At 34.0% G+C, this 17,439-nt stretch overlaps 1 pseudogene; it reads right to left on the reverse strand.

Moving 5' to 3' along the window:
* Window positions 1–690: 690 nt before the first annotated feature.
* Window positions 691–15,080, reverse strand: LOC125680960 (palmitoyltransferase ZDHHC3-like; annotated as a pseudogene).
* Between the last annotated feature and the right edge of the window lie 2,359 nt (window positions 15,081–17,439).

Consider the following 17,439-nt stretch of genomic DNA (forward strand, 5'->3'; position numbering starts at 1 on the left):
CCAAGTTTTGACTTTAATAGATTGTTTCGAGAAATACAGGCCAAGACAGCAATTAACAATCTGGCCTGGAGGTTATAAAACTTTTACTGTACTCATACTCAGCCATGTTTGTTTCCAGTACAAATCCAAGCAAACTTCAAAACATACTTGAAAAATCTTGAGCATGTACTCCATTTGAGTACGAGAATGATTTTATAAAGTTTTATAACCTTCACTTATGAGTATAATTTAGAGCACAGAGTATGAGTATGAAAACAAGCACAAAAAAGATTTATAACCTCCAGGCCTGTACATCAGTGTTTAGCTAACAAACTCCTGTAAGAAACCAACAAAAACTTCCTTCTATAATTCAGTCTGACCTTGACCTCAGATTATAGTCATCACCATGTCATCATTGTATTATTCAAAGGAAAGTCGGATTTGTTAATCTGTTTAACACATATTTTTGTATATATGTTAAAATACTATTGTCATTTATTTCCTCAATAAATGACCATTCTAATTCCTGACAAAGGTGTTACGATTCATTCTTATAATGGAGCAATTTTGTGCCAAATGCAGCATCACCCCATCAGCTATACATAAATAGTCTATTGTTTTCAAATGTAGCAGATTAATCAAGACAATGTTGGTGACAGATGGACAAACAAACTGACACGGTAATATCAAAATAAAAGGAATTCAAGCCCATTTCATAAATATCATGTATTTCTAAAATATTGTTCCACATGATTAAAAAAATTTCATTACATACAATAGTCATTTGATGTAATTTATACAGTATATAAATACATGTTAATTAAATTAAAGTGATAACACAGAATAATAAGAAACTCCCATTCGTTAGGAAGTCTGTTAGAAAAATTAGAATACCATTGATTAAAATCACTTTCTGGATTATAATTAGACATCAATACAATACCAACTTGTCCAATCTCATGAATAAATTACAAACAGACAAGTAAATGAAACTTCAAAAGCTGTGATGAGTATAGTTTTATAAAAACTGTTTGTTCACGATAGCTATCAATCCTCAAGTAATTAAATATTCATTTCCATACTATGCAACCAGGCCTCTCTGTCACTCCAACATCACAAGCAGTAAACACATCAAAGCAACCTTCCTTCGCCACGTTACGCATCCAATGAAGTTATGTTGTAATACTTTAGTATGTCAAAAAATCTCCCTGTCAGACACACAAGTTAAAAACACACACTGCATGTGCACTAAACATGATACATGTTGGAATGGTCTACCTCAACTGGTCGAAACTGCAATGGAAACAGCCAGAGGGCTGGGTGGCCTGGAAGGAGAAAATGGTTTCATTCAAAATCTACTCCTCACATATTTAGAGAAAGAAAAAATCATTATAGGTTAAAAAGACAATTCTTTACACTAGAGCTGCCCTAACAAAACATGGGGACTCTTGCCTGTTGCATAATCTACATGTATAATCCCGAATTAATGAAGTTTGTAAATTAACCACTGCAGTAAGTACACACAAAAATACTTTTCAATTGGAATTGTCAATATTTGGACTGATTGTTAAAAAAATAATATGACTTTGTACTCTTTGAACACATTAATGAAATCATTTAGTGATTACACAATGATTATTTGAATTTGACAGATGTTTTCAATAATTTGATAATATTTCAAAACCTAAATGATGTCATATCATTCTGTCATACCTCTACCAAAAACTTCCTGCATCATAACAAACGCTGACTTTTTCTGTCTCTTTGGTCCCTCTTTTTTAACATACTCGACTGCTGTCTCATCATTAAGTATTGCCGACATCTGTGTAGCGAATTTAAAAAGATGAAGAATTTAAGTCAACATAGCTACCCTAATGGCATCAATCCTTTCTAATGAATATTCAAACAATAAGATCTGGTGCCTCTTACTCACAGGTATCTGAATACTATCAACAGTTCTTCATGACTACATTCACCAATAAAGCTAAAGCTGTTTTGTATTGCATATTCAAACTGGGTCACATTTAAAATACTAAATAACTACATGCCATACGTGCATGAATTTCTAAAATATGTGCACAACAAAATAATGGGACATACAGAAAAAATCAGATTCCAGTGACCTTGACATATGTGACAGTCATTTCATAAGTCATAATCAACTTTTGAACCAAAAATGAGCAGCTATTAAAATATTTGAATTCAGTGAAGTTATAGCTTGAACAAGTTCTACATATATATATCCCTAAATACTTTGACAAATGTGCAAATGAGGACAGGTGATCACAAGCAACCTTTGTTTCAAGTGTGGCCATCTACAGCTTTTACACTAAAAAGCATGGTCTGAATTGTAAACCTTTTCTCTCCTTAAAATTTTCCAAATGAATCAAGAGATAGCCTAAATCTTTATGACATAAATGACGTTTTTGTCATAATCTATTCCTTTTCAAAGACATAACCTGGACAAGAATTTAAAACTTTTATCTCCATGTATCCTTCATCTTAAATATAACACACCTTCAGACCAAGACACAAACTACGTAGGAAATAAGAATAAATCTTTAGGTTGTTTGTATTATGGGGTACAGAAACATTTGAATCATGATATAATTAGTATAATCAGCAATGCTGATTATGCAGAAATCACTCCATATTTCTATTGTTTTGTGGCAATCATCAGGATTCAATCACTGGTGGCCAGATAGCTCAGTTGATACAGCACCTGACTGGGGATTCAGGGGTCCAGGGTTCGAATCCTAGTCTGGTTCATTGCATTTTCTCATTTCCAGTTAAATTTGGTGCCGTGACCAGGATGGTTGACACATTCCACATGTTTTGTATTAAACAGGGAGTGTCATCCCTGTTGTCACTCTTTTTTAAGTAAATAGAAAATGTGTCTGGAAGGGAGAAAACGCCCAGGGTCCAATAATGATCCATCCCTTTTCTGTGTATATAGTTTGTATGTTTAATTTCTAACGACCTTCATAAAACTCTACAGAAATGTTTCACTTGCAAAATTGGGATTTTAACCCCCTCCCCCATTACCAAATCATGATAATATCATATTTTCCTAAAAAAAAAATTATAATGTTTATCATTCGAAGGTACATGTATTATGCAGTTAGTCAGTTGCATCAAAGATATACATGTATTAATCATAAATGAGATCCAATAAAAAAAATAAAAATAAAAAAAAAAATAGCCAAGTACGTCGAGTCGCAACATTTCAGATATAAATTAACTGTTACCAAAGAAAATTAATTTCTGAACATGTCTATGAGAATTAATGACTTGAATTCTGCCTAATGTTAAATATACATGTACAATAATGGTGGTGCAGGCACGAATACATGTAGTAACCCCTTTATTTTCTTAACAACTGTTTATGTTATTATTACATGCAAAGTTTGATATATTGACTACCCACTCACTTTTTTAAAAGTAGCAATTAATGATAGTGGAAATAAAAGAGTAAAGCAATGAATATATTGCCTTTACATTTACTTTGGCAGACTGGCATTTCTGTAGTTGTGAGTAACAAAGAAGGATAACTCTTAATAAATTTAAAATTCGGGCTCGGACTGCACAATATTCTTGTGCAAAAGCAGACTGCAAATCATTGTGATTGTTTTCTTCCTCCACAGTGTCACCAATCTCAGTCAGGTAAATAATGTCACAAAATGATCTTAGACAAGGTCAGCATGGCAGCCATATTGCTCATTTACGTGCATGAGGAGGAACACTTACAATAGCCCTAACCCACTCATAGAGTTACGATCAATATTGGTCGTAAATCGCAAGTTGTAACTTTTAGTGAAACGGTTGTAAGTGCTATGTTAATGCTCACATTTATGTTTACGATCTACAATCGGTTAGTGAAACAACTGACAGACTGGGATTCGAACCTGGGGCCCCTGAATCTCCAGTCAGGTGCTCTATCAACTGAACTGTCTGGCAACCAGTGATCGAACCCTTCTAACCGCTACAGTTTATCATATATTCTTCATAATACAAACAACCAAGACAATGTCTGTATTTAGCGAAACAAAAGTTGCCAGGGTGAAAGGTCAGAGTATTTATTGTGATACCTAATCCATCTTTATTCAATAATCAGAAAACATTGGTAAATGTACATATCAAAGTGTAAAATAATATTACACACAATGTAAGCTTTTATAGTCAGAACATAATTTGTGACAGACAGACAAAACAACTATGCAAACCAAATACGTCTCCACCCGTTTGGGGGAATACATGATAGAGATGCAAAATGGGAGAAAATAAAAATGGGGTGAAAATTTGCCATACACAATGTAAAAGTGTCAATGTGAATGACAATTAATCACCCAACTTTTGAAAATAATTACCTGATCACAACCGATAGCTAAGACAAACATTCCAAACAGAAGGGACTCCACCACCAGTAAAACAGAATGTATCCTGTAACGTCAAAGGAGATGCAAGTTATCTGTGAGTACTTTATTTTGCAAGAATACACAAGCATGTTTATTTATGAATTTTACAGACTTTGAGTCCAGGATTATAAAAAAAAAAAATAGGTACTGCATTCCTAAAACTGCCTGGGTTAAGTGAGATTAAAATTTTCTCACAATGCAAACAAGTCTCATTGATCAATCCAGAACGGATCTCATGACTAAATGATCTGTAACAATGGAGATTTAAAACTAGAGATTATTTTTATGAAAAACTAATGTCTCCCTAGCTCCCCAAATTGGAAGTGCTCCAAATGAAACCTCCTTCCCTTAATGTACTGCATGGTATGGAGGAGAATGCATGAGCAGGAACATCAACATTATGAACATCACAAACTATTTTACACCCTCCACCCCTCAGATCCACTATAGCTTTAAGGAAAACAATTGGATCCTCCTGTCCCTACAATATGCACATCTGCAAATGGCAATGAAGTATTGTACAAAATTTCAAGTCTATTGGATAATGTTCTATGGATAAGACTTGGACAAAAAAGGCTCTAATGAGATTCTGCTGAAGAAGGAAGACCTTCAATATATCCATTACATAAGAGTAATACAACACTTACAATTTAAAATGCTTATCTCTGACTCCTGGGTCTATTATCCAAGTGGCTATCACCAGTGTTGTTGCATAAACACTCAACAAACCTGCAGAAAAATATAAAGATATAGGAGTAGGTTTGAAAATAGTCTAATGGGCCCTAATTCAGACTGCAATTCAAATTAACTATATAGTTACATTTACAATATTTTTGCCTTTGATATCTTTACAAATTGTTATGATAGCCATTTCCACATAAATGCAACAATTGTAAACAATGCACGTATAAATACAGAACTACTTCATAATTATAGTACATCTATTGAAACGACTGAGAATTCTGACAGATATGAAAGTAGAATGTGAATATTAGAAATAAATTTCAATTCTAAAAATACATTATATGAACTGCGACACTACACTTCATGCTGGCATACTTTTCATGAAGCATGTGAACATTTAATGAAGTATGCCAGTGTAAAGCGTCGAAATTCATATCCTCAAGTATGTTAAAATATGAGATTTATTTATTATTGAATCAACACAACTGTTTGCATGATGGTGTTAAAAGGTGAGATATACAAAGCTACAATGTCATTATAATTATATCAGCGAATTAAGAATTTACGACATATGACATCACAAATGTCTGGATTTCCGGTCATTTTCTTAAAGTGACCCAAAAATTGTTATTTTTCGACACCTGTTTGACTTCAGAAAGTGTGGGCCACATGTGTTGACTATGATAAGATTGATATTCAATGATGACGTTAATTTTCATAATTAAATGTTGCAAATACGTGGATTTTGATCAATGCATGTGGCCCATGATTTTATATAATACAGATTTTATTGAAATATTTGACTATTATCAAGGAAAATGCAAAAAATCCCCAACTTGGTGAGTCATATTACAAAGGAGTTATTCCATGGGGATCCGGGTTTTAATAGGTCCTCAGTACCCCTTGCTTGTTGTATAAGGTGACTGAATGGGGCGGTCCTTCAGATGAGACTGCAAAAACTGAGGCCCCATGTCACAGCAGGTGTCGCACGATAAAGATCCCACCCTGCTCAAAGGCCATAAGCACCCAGCATAGGCCTAAGTTTTGCAGCCCTTCATTGGCAATGGTGACATCTCCATATGAGTAAAAAATTCTTGAGCGGAACGTTAAATAATATACAATCAATCCAAAGGAGTTATCAGTGTGGGGAATATATAATTCTAATTTTAGTGTCTAACTACTTCAACATGGAAATTACTGAATTTCGGAGAAATCAATGAGTGATAGAATTTCAGGGACAGAAATGACTATCGTCTTCTTACTCTGTTCATGAGGTACACACTTTGAACCTGCTGTATAAATTAATCTTATTGTATATATTACACAGCGAATCTTAATTCTGTCTGAATGATACTCCGTACATTCTTTCAATACTACATGTAAATATATCAAACAACTTATATTGAAATCGCATCAAGCAGTTCCTGTTCTACAATGCTCAACTGAGCAACCTTCCAGATATATATTATATGATTAAACATTATAGAGGATATAAAAAGCACTGACTCTCCTTCTCTGAAGTACAAATTACACCTTAGAGAGCATTGTGTATTCAGTTACTGTATAAAACCACCTTGAAATAGTGAATAAATGTTGCACTTACCTATGTAAAAGAGAAATTGGATAAAATACTTTTGGTTTAGTTCTCCAACACAATTGTTTATCCTAGACAAAATTGAATATATATATATTAATATATATAATATATAGTATATCAAATATACTACATATCAGACATTTACAGTTATGTTGTATGACTACATGAAAAAGTTTTAACCTACCATGGACAATGATGGTCCATTTTTTTTATACAACGTCTGCAGATTCGACAATGATGTGCTCTGGGAGGTCTGTAGGCTTCACATTTCATGCAAACACTCCAACCATCCTTCTATAATGTAAATGGAAAAGAATTATATCATATCTTTATATACCACAGAGCCTCTATATCAGCCTTAAAGCCTGCCCTAGTTCGGATTTTTCCCAAAAAAATCTCAAACTTAAGTTTGACTTTTCTTTTATTTGAGCAATCACAATTTCAGCAAAATCTCATATCGAAGTCCGAAGTTTCGACTTCAGATTTTTTTGGGGGGAGAAATCCAGGCCAGAACCCATGGCTCAGATGCAGAGGCCATGAATTTCACAATATTTTCCTTGAGTAAAGAAGATCTTACAAATTGCATCATTTTTTGAGGTTTTGGCCTCAACCCTCAGCACCCATATGGGCAGGGACCAAGAAATTTCCAATTCTTGCTCTGTTTTATCAAAATTATGCTACATGTACATAACAATTTCGGTAAATAATAAAGTTGAAAATGTTTAAATGTTAACACACCATAGATAAAAGGAGGGGTACCTTATCAAAACCTCCTAAAAAGGAGATTCTTTGTAACTGTGCCAACTATACAGGAATAACATTACTAAATATTCCAGGGAAGGTATTAAACAGGATAATATTAAACAGAATGAAACAAGAAGTGGATGACAAGCTACATGACCAACACGCCGGTTTTGTAAAAGTAGATCTTATATGGACCAAATTTTGAATAGCAACACTACACAACATCATTGAACAATGTGCTGAATGGAATTCCTCCTTGTATTTAAGCTTTATAGACTACAAAAGCTTTTGACAGTGTTGAAAGGGAGACAATATAGAAACTTCTGCAGCATTATGGAATACCTGGTTGGTAAACTTGTAAATATTATCTGCAATTCCTATGAACACTTGGCATGCAGGGTCATAGAGGGTAACTGATGGTAGCATTTGAAGTTAAAACTGGAATTCATCAAGGATATCTATTGTCACATTTCCTGTCCCTGCTTGCAATAGACTGGATAATGAAATCATCCACAGACAATAGGAGAAATGGAATACAATGGACACCTTGGACACAGACAACCTATACTTCACAGACAATCTGGCACTCAGGTCCCAAACGCAGGAGAAAATGGTCACATTTGCAGAAACATCAGCACAAGTAGGATTAAGAATGAAAAGAATGAAGACAAAGATATTAAGAGCAAACACAACATCAGATGCCACTTTAAAGATAGAAGGCAAGAGAATTGAAGAAATTGAGCATTCTACATACCTTGGTAGTATAATAAATTGGCAAGGAAGAACAGAGGCAGACCTAAAAGCTAGAGTCAGAGCAGCATTCCCACAACTCAGAAACATCTGGAAGGCCAAGGAAATTACAACACACACCACAGTAAGACTGCAATGAAAGGATGGTGCACTCGAATGGGTCAGAAACATGGAGGACAACTATTGCAACAACAAACAGGATCCAGACATTCATCAACACATGTCTGAAATGAATCCTCCGGATCAGATGAGTTGAATCTTTGGCGAAGAACAAACCAAGCCCCAATCAAAGAGGAGATAATGAAGCGAAGATGGAGGTGGGAAGGGCACACTCTATGCTGGCCACACACTAACATCACAAGGCAAGCCCTGTCGGAGTGTCCTGGAACCCCCAAGGAAAGCTTAAGAGGGGTCTGCCAAGAAACACCTGGCGGAGAGACCAGGAGGCTGATACCAAAAGAATAGGAAAAACATGAGAAGAACTGGAACAACAGATTGCACAGGTTAGAGGGACCTGGAGAAATCTTGTGAGATTGACTATTATGGATTGACTACCTTCAATTTCGGAAAGGAGATACAACTCAGATTAACTACTAACATATGCTCTATAGTGATTAAACTTGTATAGATGAAACAATTGAGAGCAATTTCAATCAGAGTTCCTTCAAATGGCACAACTGACCTATAATTTTCAGCTACATCTTCTACAGTGATGAAATTGACAAGGTATTTTATCTATTACTCAATGAGATATGAAAATGCTGTATGTTGAGCATATAGTATTAATTTGTTTGATAATCATATAGCATTCATACCAGCATGGTATTAAAAATAGCAATAAAATGGTTTATCTGTTCATGTAAACTCTGTAACCATCAACATTATCCACCATGAATAAATCATATTGGTAACATTTGAAGATTATACACAGAGACTCGTCATATTGGTAACATTCGAAGATTTACATACAAAGACTCATCATATTGGTAACATTTGAAGATTATATACAGAGACTCGTCATATTGGTATCATTTGAAGATTATATACAGAGACTCGTCATATCGGTAACATTTGAAGATTATACACAGAGACTCGTCATATTGGTAACATTTGAAGATTTACATACAGAGACTCATCATATTGGTAACATTTGAAGATTATATAAAGAGACTCGTCATATTGGTATCATTTGAAGATTATATACAGAGACTCATCATATTGGTAACATTTGAAGATTATACATAGAGACTCGTCATATTGGTAACATTTGAAGATTATACACAGAGACTCATCATATTGGTAACATTTAAAGATTTACATACAGAGACTCATCATATTGGTAACATTTGAAGATTATATACAGAGACTCGTCATATTGGTAACATTTGAAGATTATACACAGAGACTCGTCATATCGGTAACATTTGAAGATTATACACAGAGACTCGTCATATTGGTAACATTTGAAGATTTACATACAGAGACTCATCATATTGGTAACATTTGAAGATTATATACAGAGACTCGTCATATTGGTATCATTTGAAGATTATATACAGAGACTCGTCATATCGGTAACATTTGAAGATTATACACAGAGACTCGTCATATTGGTAACATTTGAAGATTATACACAGAGACTCGTCATATTGGTATCATTTGAAGATTTACATACAGAGACTCATCATATTGGTAACATTTGAAGATTATATACAGAGACTTACCATATTTGGCATAGTTTTTCCTGCATGCAGATCAGAAAAGTCCAGCCCTGTAGTTGGCAGTGGGACAATGCCTGGATCTGACAACACTGCCCTTAAATGGGACACTGATGCAAGGAAAAGGATTGTATTGAAAACAACTGCATTGAAAGCTCCCCATAATCTAAAATATAAAAAAAAATAATACCAGTGATGTCAAAATGAACACATGAAATGGTGCAAAAGTGGTTGTAATACTTCCACTGGGTAAAGATATCTAATCTCACCTCTTTATAATTGCACCTATAATAAATGGCATTTTAAAACTTTGGCATACTTGAATCGTGTTCAATACATTGTAACTAAAGTAAAGTATAGAATTAACAATGTCTGGGCAGCTACTTTACACAGGACTGGATACATGTATAATCATTGTCTTCTTCATATTTCAAATTTGATCAAATATGCAAACAATGAGCACTTACATATTTATCATTACATGAGATATTGATTTTCAATTAAAGAGGAAAGATCTTCATCTGTTTTTTTTTTTTTAGCAAAATTGCATTATAATTGATCTCATTGTGAACTTTAATCTTTATAGAATAGATATGAAGGGACTGAGCTAGGGCCCTTAATAAGCAGTTATATACGATCTCATTGACTTGTGTACAATGTCCATCAAAAATTTGACGGACCTATGTAATGAGACAAACTTTAAAGACAAAGTAACTAAATAATAACAATACATGTGTAAATTAAAAGAGCGGTTTACATTATGTTTTAGAATGACCAGTGCATGAAGATATCTCAACATTATGTGCTTATTTCATTGTATAAACAAAGAACATTCTAAAATGTCCCTTCTTTGCACTTTTTTTCTTAATACTAGAAATATATATATGTAGTACTTATATCTGTGTGTGTTGTTAATCACTTGGTTAAGGGTACTCCACCTAATACTCCTAATTTTAAAAGGTCTTTTAAAATCAACAAATAAATTGTAAAAGAGCTTGTGTTGTATTGTATGAAGTACTTGCAAAACTTCACAAATACTTATCAAACAACATAACACAAATGTTTTATTTTATCAATGCAGCACAGGCACTTGTTTCTGTAAATTACTTATGACCTCTGTACACTAATAACAACACAAGGTACCTAGCTTCAAGTGACACAGAATGGCACCCCCTGAGAATGTCAGCATGTTGAGCCTCCAGGGAATATGCAATGCAAATGTATTTACTACCATTGTATTGTACAATCATTCAACTTAAAAACCATGCATTCATTGCCTCTTATCGCCGAAAACTGCAACAAAAAATGGATTTTCCATTTTATACCACGAAGTGCTATGTACTTATACCGTGCAGAATACGTGGGCGATTTTGACTGGCTAGCACGCTCTTCTAAAATTACGTTTGGAATTCTTTAAAGTTATTTATAGAAAGATAGAGCATCATAGATGAATTAAAAATAACAGGCAAAAGGATGATTTTAATGGTGACCATTAATCACAATTGATCTTATTTCATATAATTTAGTTACTAACATTAGGGGGGAAATGCTACAAAAAATAAAGGGGACTCCATCCCCCCATATTTTTTCCCACAGACACCTGATAACTATATATACCCCCCCCCCCCTTCTGATTTTTTTTGCGGTGACAATTCCTCCAAAATGTTTGGATTCCTTGTCTCTCTCAACCCAATTTCGATTGATGTAGTCGTTTCACGCTTTTCACAAGCTTTAGAGATTGTGGACTGGTATAATACAGATGCCTGTGAATTTTTCCATATCGGCACAGATCCGTAATATTAGGGATACGGGGGAGGGGGTTCGCCGGAGAAGTTGGAAGTTGCACATGGCTTGTTTAAATTTCCTGACAGACAATGATAAAAATATAATAGTCATGATAAAGATCTTCAGAACCTTAATTAGTGTGTGCATGGGTGGGGGGTGGGGGTGTTATAGTGTTCGTCAATGCTGTCTCAATTTTTTCCCCTCAGGCTGGGAGGGGGGGGGGGGGGGGTCATTCTTTGCTCCAGGGCTTCAATTCATAACTTTCAAGCTTACATGCATTGGTATCTTCTCATTCACTACTACATAGTACTATCAAAATTAGTGGAGGGGCCATTCTCGCAATATATCTTCATTTGCATGCATGAAAATAACAGTTAATGATCATTGTCAATTAAAAGGGTTGGCCAGACGCCTCCGAAAAACATTGATATGTGCCTGCAGCGTTCTTGGTACTTATGGTGGGTTTCATAAAACTTCAATCTAACAACAGGTACTTGTCACATCAATACATACCACAAAGTCAATAACACGTCACTAAAAAACTTTCCTTGCTCTATTTTGCATACTTCCAAATAATCTTTTATCTGCATTTTCTCTGACTTTCCATAGATCTGCATGAAACATGCAATTGGCAGAAATATTTCTCATACTAGTTAACAAAGTTGTATTTACAGTAAGTCATAATTTCATTATTATCTTCATCAGAAATGAATCCGACACGAAAATATTTTGAAATCTCCACTCGGGAAGTCTTAAACTTCTATCTTCTGATGACATGTAAAATCCCGAAACGTATGAACAGCTTTGGTTTTTTTTAGTAACTAATAATAGCGTACAGCGTCTTCAATTCAAAATTTTTATTTTGTTAACAAAGCAATATGTTCAAGATCTTTTGGTAATAAACATCGTATCAATTTATTGTGATAATAAAACAATGAGACTTTATTTTTCAACACAACGAATATACAATTTTCATTTTGTGCGGTATCAGTACATAGCACTTCGTGGTATAAAACGGAAAATCCATGTTTTGTTGCAGTTTTCGGCGATAAGAGGCAACGAATGCAGTCATGTCATACATGGTTTTTAGGTTGAATGATTGTACAATACAACGGTAGTAAATACATTTGCATCACATATTCCCTGCAAGATCAAAAGGCCGACATTCTCAGGGGGTGCCATTCTGTGTCATTTGAAGCTAGGTACCTTGTGTTGTTATTAGTATACAGAGGTCATAAGTCATTTACAGAAACAAGTGCCTGTGCAATGCAGTCTGAAATCAAATGTTCTTTGTTACAATGCTGAATTGTTCAGGTAGTCATACATAATACCAAATTCACATATGCCAACTTTTCCTATTTAGGTACGATTTACCCAATTTTAAGCACGATTCCCGCTTTCCCAATCGGGGATGCAAAACCCAAAAAATCCCAATTTTGTAAAAATTGTTTCCCAATTTATGACAACCAACCCCGATTTTCACAACAAATCTGAAACCCCACGCCATTTCTTGGTGGCTAGCAAACTGAAATTGGGACAATAGTCAGCCATTGTTGTTTACCTGTGTCGTGTGGTATCGAAATGGTTAATTCACCTAGTCTACCTGTATTGAGGTGTTTATTAGACAATGCATTGATAGTAATCAATCAGGAAGATGGATTTCAAATTGGCATATTCTTTACACCAAAGTGAACGACAACAATGATACTAGTCATTTGGACATAATAATGTCATTCTTAATTTTCAGGATGGCTGACAGCATCCTAGATTTGCAATAGGTACGACAAATTATCTTTTGTCAGTTAATATTTCAGAATCTATAGCGATGTATCATAAAATTATAGGGGCCTAGTATTTTAATAGATTTTTGTGATATGTAATTCACATAAAGCTGTATACTGTAGTCAGTTAAATTTTACTGTTGAATTTGATATTAGTAAGTATTTTAAACTTACAATTAAAAAAAATATTTTGATGATTTTTCTTCTGGTAACTATTTCAGATGTCATGTGAAGTTAATGGCAGGGCAGAACACTTCTGGCTGTGGATTTTTCCACCAGATTCCAGGAGCTGCAAGGCCATGTTTACAGACAGCAACATCACCTTTGTAGTCGTACCTAAATGCATGTACTTTAATTCCAATTTTGAGAGCTAGTCCAGTCACATTTAATATGGTGTAAAAAGATGCAACTTTAAATATCAATAATATGTATGTAACTTATTGTTAGGGGACATATTGGTTTATTTTTAACTTTAGCGGAATAGTTGATGATTTTAATAAAAATAATTATGCTTATCTTTCAAAGTTTGTTTATTTAGTTTTGTTGAAGTTAAATTTAGGGAGAGTAAAACACACTTGATGTTGTGTTAATACCTATATAATACATGTACAATGATTAGATCGATATTTTCTATGAAAAGGTTTATTTTCACAACGGAATATTGCGAATTTAGAGCTTTGAAAAAAGGCTGTCACAAGCAAAATCCCCATGGGGATTTTTAAAAGTTAGCATGTATACAAATTCCATCCTGTAAAACTCAAATTAGGTATTAAATTCATTCTTCCTACGCACGATAAAAAACTGGAATTATCTACCTATGGATGAGGGACTTAGTTGAGTCATTCAAAGCAGCTCAAGAGTTGTTTCATCTTCATTTTGTAATTTATGTCTCACAACCCTCAAATCATTTTCCTTTTTATCTAGCAAACCTTGGCTTAATTGACCCTCTTAAGGGTCCAGTACTGTTTATGTCAAAAATCTTTTATTTTGGGAAACGTACTTTTAAAAAAAAAAAAAATGCATTTTAGGTAGAAAAACAAAATGCAGTCATTTAAATATATCGTGATTATAGGTACACATGCTCCAATTTTTATGTTGTATATAAATATTATGCTATTCTGTATGTAAAATGAAACAAAAACTATTCTTATATGTTTATATTGCATTTAGATAAGCGACCTTTACACATCATATTAGACAACTCATTCCCAAGATGTTGCAGATTTTATACAACACATAGATACCATATTCACTATGCTATGCTTGTGAGCAGATAATTTGGGAAATTTTCAATCAGAATTTAAGGGAAAATAGTAAATTTTTAATTGGGAATGGGCAGAATTGTAAGTTGATGGAACTGTTTTGGGGATAATTCTCAATTCTTGTGAGATTGGGACGAATCGTCCTAATATATTGGGCCGAATTCAAGTTTTACTTGGCCCAAATGTCATTAGGCCGAAATGTCGGATACCGCCGGATGAACTGTACACTTACGTGTTAGACATAGAAGGTATGATCAAATGACGGATCACGACATAATCTGCATAAAATATAGATATATAAGTGATGATCAAGCATATAATTCCACAGGATCTCCTCTAAAAACAGCCATTTGTTCAACTTAGATCCCTCCTAATGATCCCTCTGCTGTTGCCATTCTCATCAAAGCGGAAAATACATGAACGAAATTAAATACAAGAACCATTCACGAAGAAAAATCCGGTTTATTGCACAGTACAACAGATGTCAAAATTCGGTAATATATTTACATAAAGCTGAAATTAAACTTCTTTTTTTTTAATTCTATTATTTTGATGCTATTTTTAAATCGTGGAAGAAAGAGAAGCTACATGTGAAGTAGACGTGTTGAAATCATAGGATATGAAATAAAATCATGTATTGTTTAATGAAATTTCCTTCAATATGTTTTACTCTCCCTGGCATATCATCGGCCAAAACTCCACAAAAAACCCTTAAAAACAGATATACATTGCTGGATCCAGTAAGTGTTCTACCAAGCCCCCCCCCCCCCCCCCCCCCCCATCATTTCTTCTCATAGAAATATTTACTGTTTTGAACGAGAATCAACATGTAGGTACGCAAAGGTGTCACAGCTGTAAATCAAATGTGGATTCTAAAATATTATGAAGAACTTTTAGCAAATTTGAAATCATAAATCTTTTCCCACATCAAGACAACATCATTAAAACGTATGACTTTTCAATACTTTGCATTTCCTCACGATGAATTCAAGACTAGGTTTTTTGACATAATAGACAGCTGTTCTTATTTTTTAAATAAAAATGTAACACGGAAATATTTCAGATCTTGTGATCAGTTATTCATAAAATTACTAAATGTTAAACACCAACTCCTATTTTACGCACAAGTACTCTGCAGTTGATATTAAAAAGACACTGGAATTCCTCATTGACAATTATCTACATGTACGTGGTCTATGAGATCAAGTATTCCAATAGCCTGTTGGAATTCCCATGGGCACAAATTGTGCACTTTATTAGCCGATCTGTTTTTGGACATCTTTATGAGGCAAAATTTATTCAAAAGCTTCTACATGAAAAGAAAAAATCTCTTGCTGTGGCATTCACCTCAACATTTAATGTACATTTTTATTCATATGTGGATTCGATATATCGATATATCCAGTGAACTCGAGATAAAAGACACCACAGGCTCTTCCATATCTGCTTCATATTTGGATATTTTATTGAGCATATAATTGTGTTAACAGCAAACTGACAACTTAACTTTATGACAAACGTAATACTTCCAGTTTCGCTATCATCGAATTCCCATATATACATGGCAATATTCCATTATCACCTGCATATGTGGTGTTTGAATGTTTCCCAGCTGATCCGATACGCGAGAGCATGTTCTGCGTATGATCAGGTTCTAAATAAAGACAAGCTACTGACAAACTGTAGTGATGCTACAGGGATTTCAACAGTCTCATTGATGTAAGCATTTCGCAAATTTTATGGTCGTTATATGTATAATGATCTTACAGAGTTTATTTGCAAATACAATATGTCGTTAGGTCAAATGCTATCTGACGTGTTTCATACTAAATGTTAGATCGTTCTTTACAAACTGATTTTGACCCAGGATTATTCCGGTTATCTTATCAAGATAAAGGGCTCACGGCAGATGTGACCGATCAACAGGAGAGATTTACTCTTCCTAGACACCTGGTTCCGCCTTTGATGTGTCCAGGGGTCCGTGTTTGTCTTACCTTTAATTTTGTATTTTTTATGGGATTTATAACTGTTCAGTATCTTCATTTTTCATCATATTATCATTTTATGTATAAAACATTTAAGAAATCTTTAGTGGGGCGCCAAATTAACATAAACTGAAATAATTGAATTAAAGATCTCTTTAAATATATAATATCTTCAATTCTGAATTATTGCGCTCATTAATTGAATTAATTGATGATAGTATTAATTCTTCAGCGGAATCGATGCGCGCTTTAATTGAATTAATGATCTCTTTAAATGAATTAATGATATCAACAATTGAATTGATGCGCGCAACAATTCAATTGAAGAGAGCAATAATTGATATGATGCGCGCATTAAATCAATTGATGAGAGCAATATTTAAATGGATGCGCGCATTAATTCATTTGATGAGAGCAATAATTGAGTTAATGCGCGCATTAATTCAATTATTGCTCTCTTCAATTGAATTAATGATATCTTTAATTCATTTGAAGAGAGCAACAATTCTTTTAGAGAGAGCAACGATATAATTAAAGAAATCTTCAATTCAACATATCCACAATTGATTTAATGATCTCTTTAATTGAGTTGTTGGTCTCTTTAAAAGAATTGATGCGCACATTAATTCCTTATACAAAAGCATTGTAAATGATTACAGATATCTTCAATTGAACTAAAGAGATCATCAAATTATTTAATTATACCGAGCTCTAAATTAATTATTACGAGCAATATTTC

The sequence above is a fragment of the Ostrea edulis genome, chromosome 2, assembly GCF_947568905.1.
Source record: "Ostrea edulis chromosome 2, xbOstEdul1.1, whole genome shotgun sequence".
In the NCBI taxonomy this organism is placed as follows: domain Eukaryota; kingdom Metazoa; phylum Mollusca; class Bivalvia; order Ostreida; family Ostreidae; genus Ostrea; species Ostrea edulis.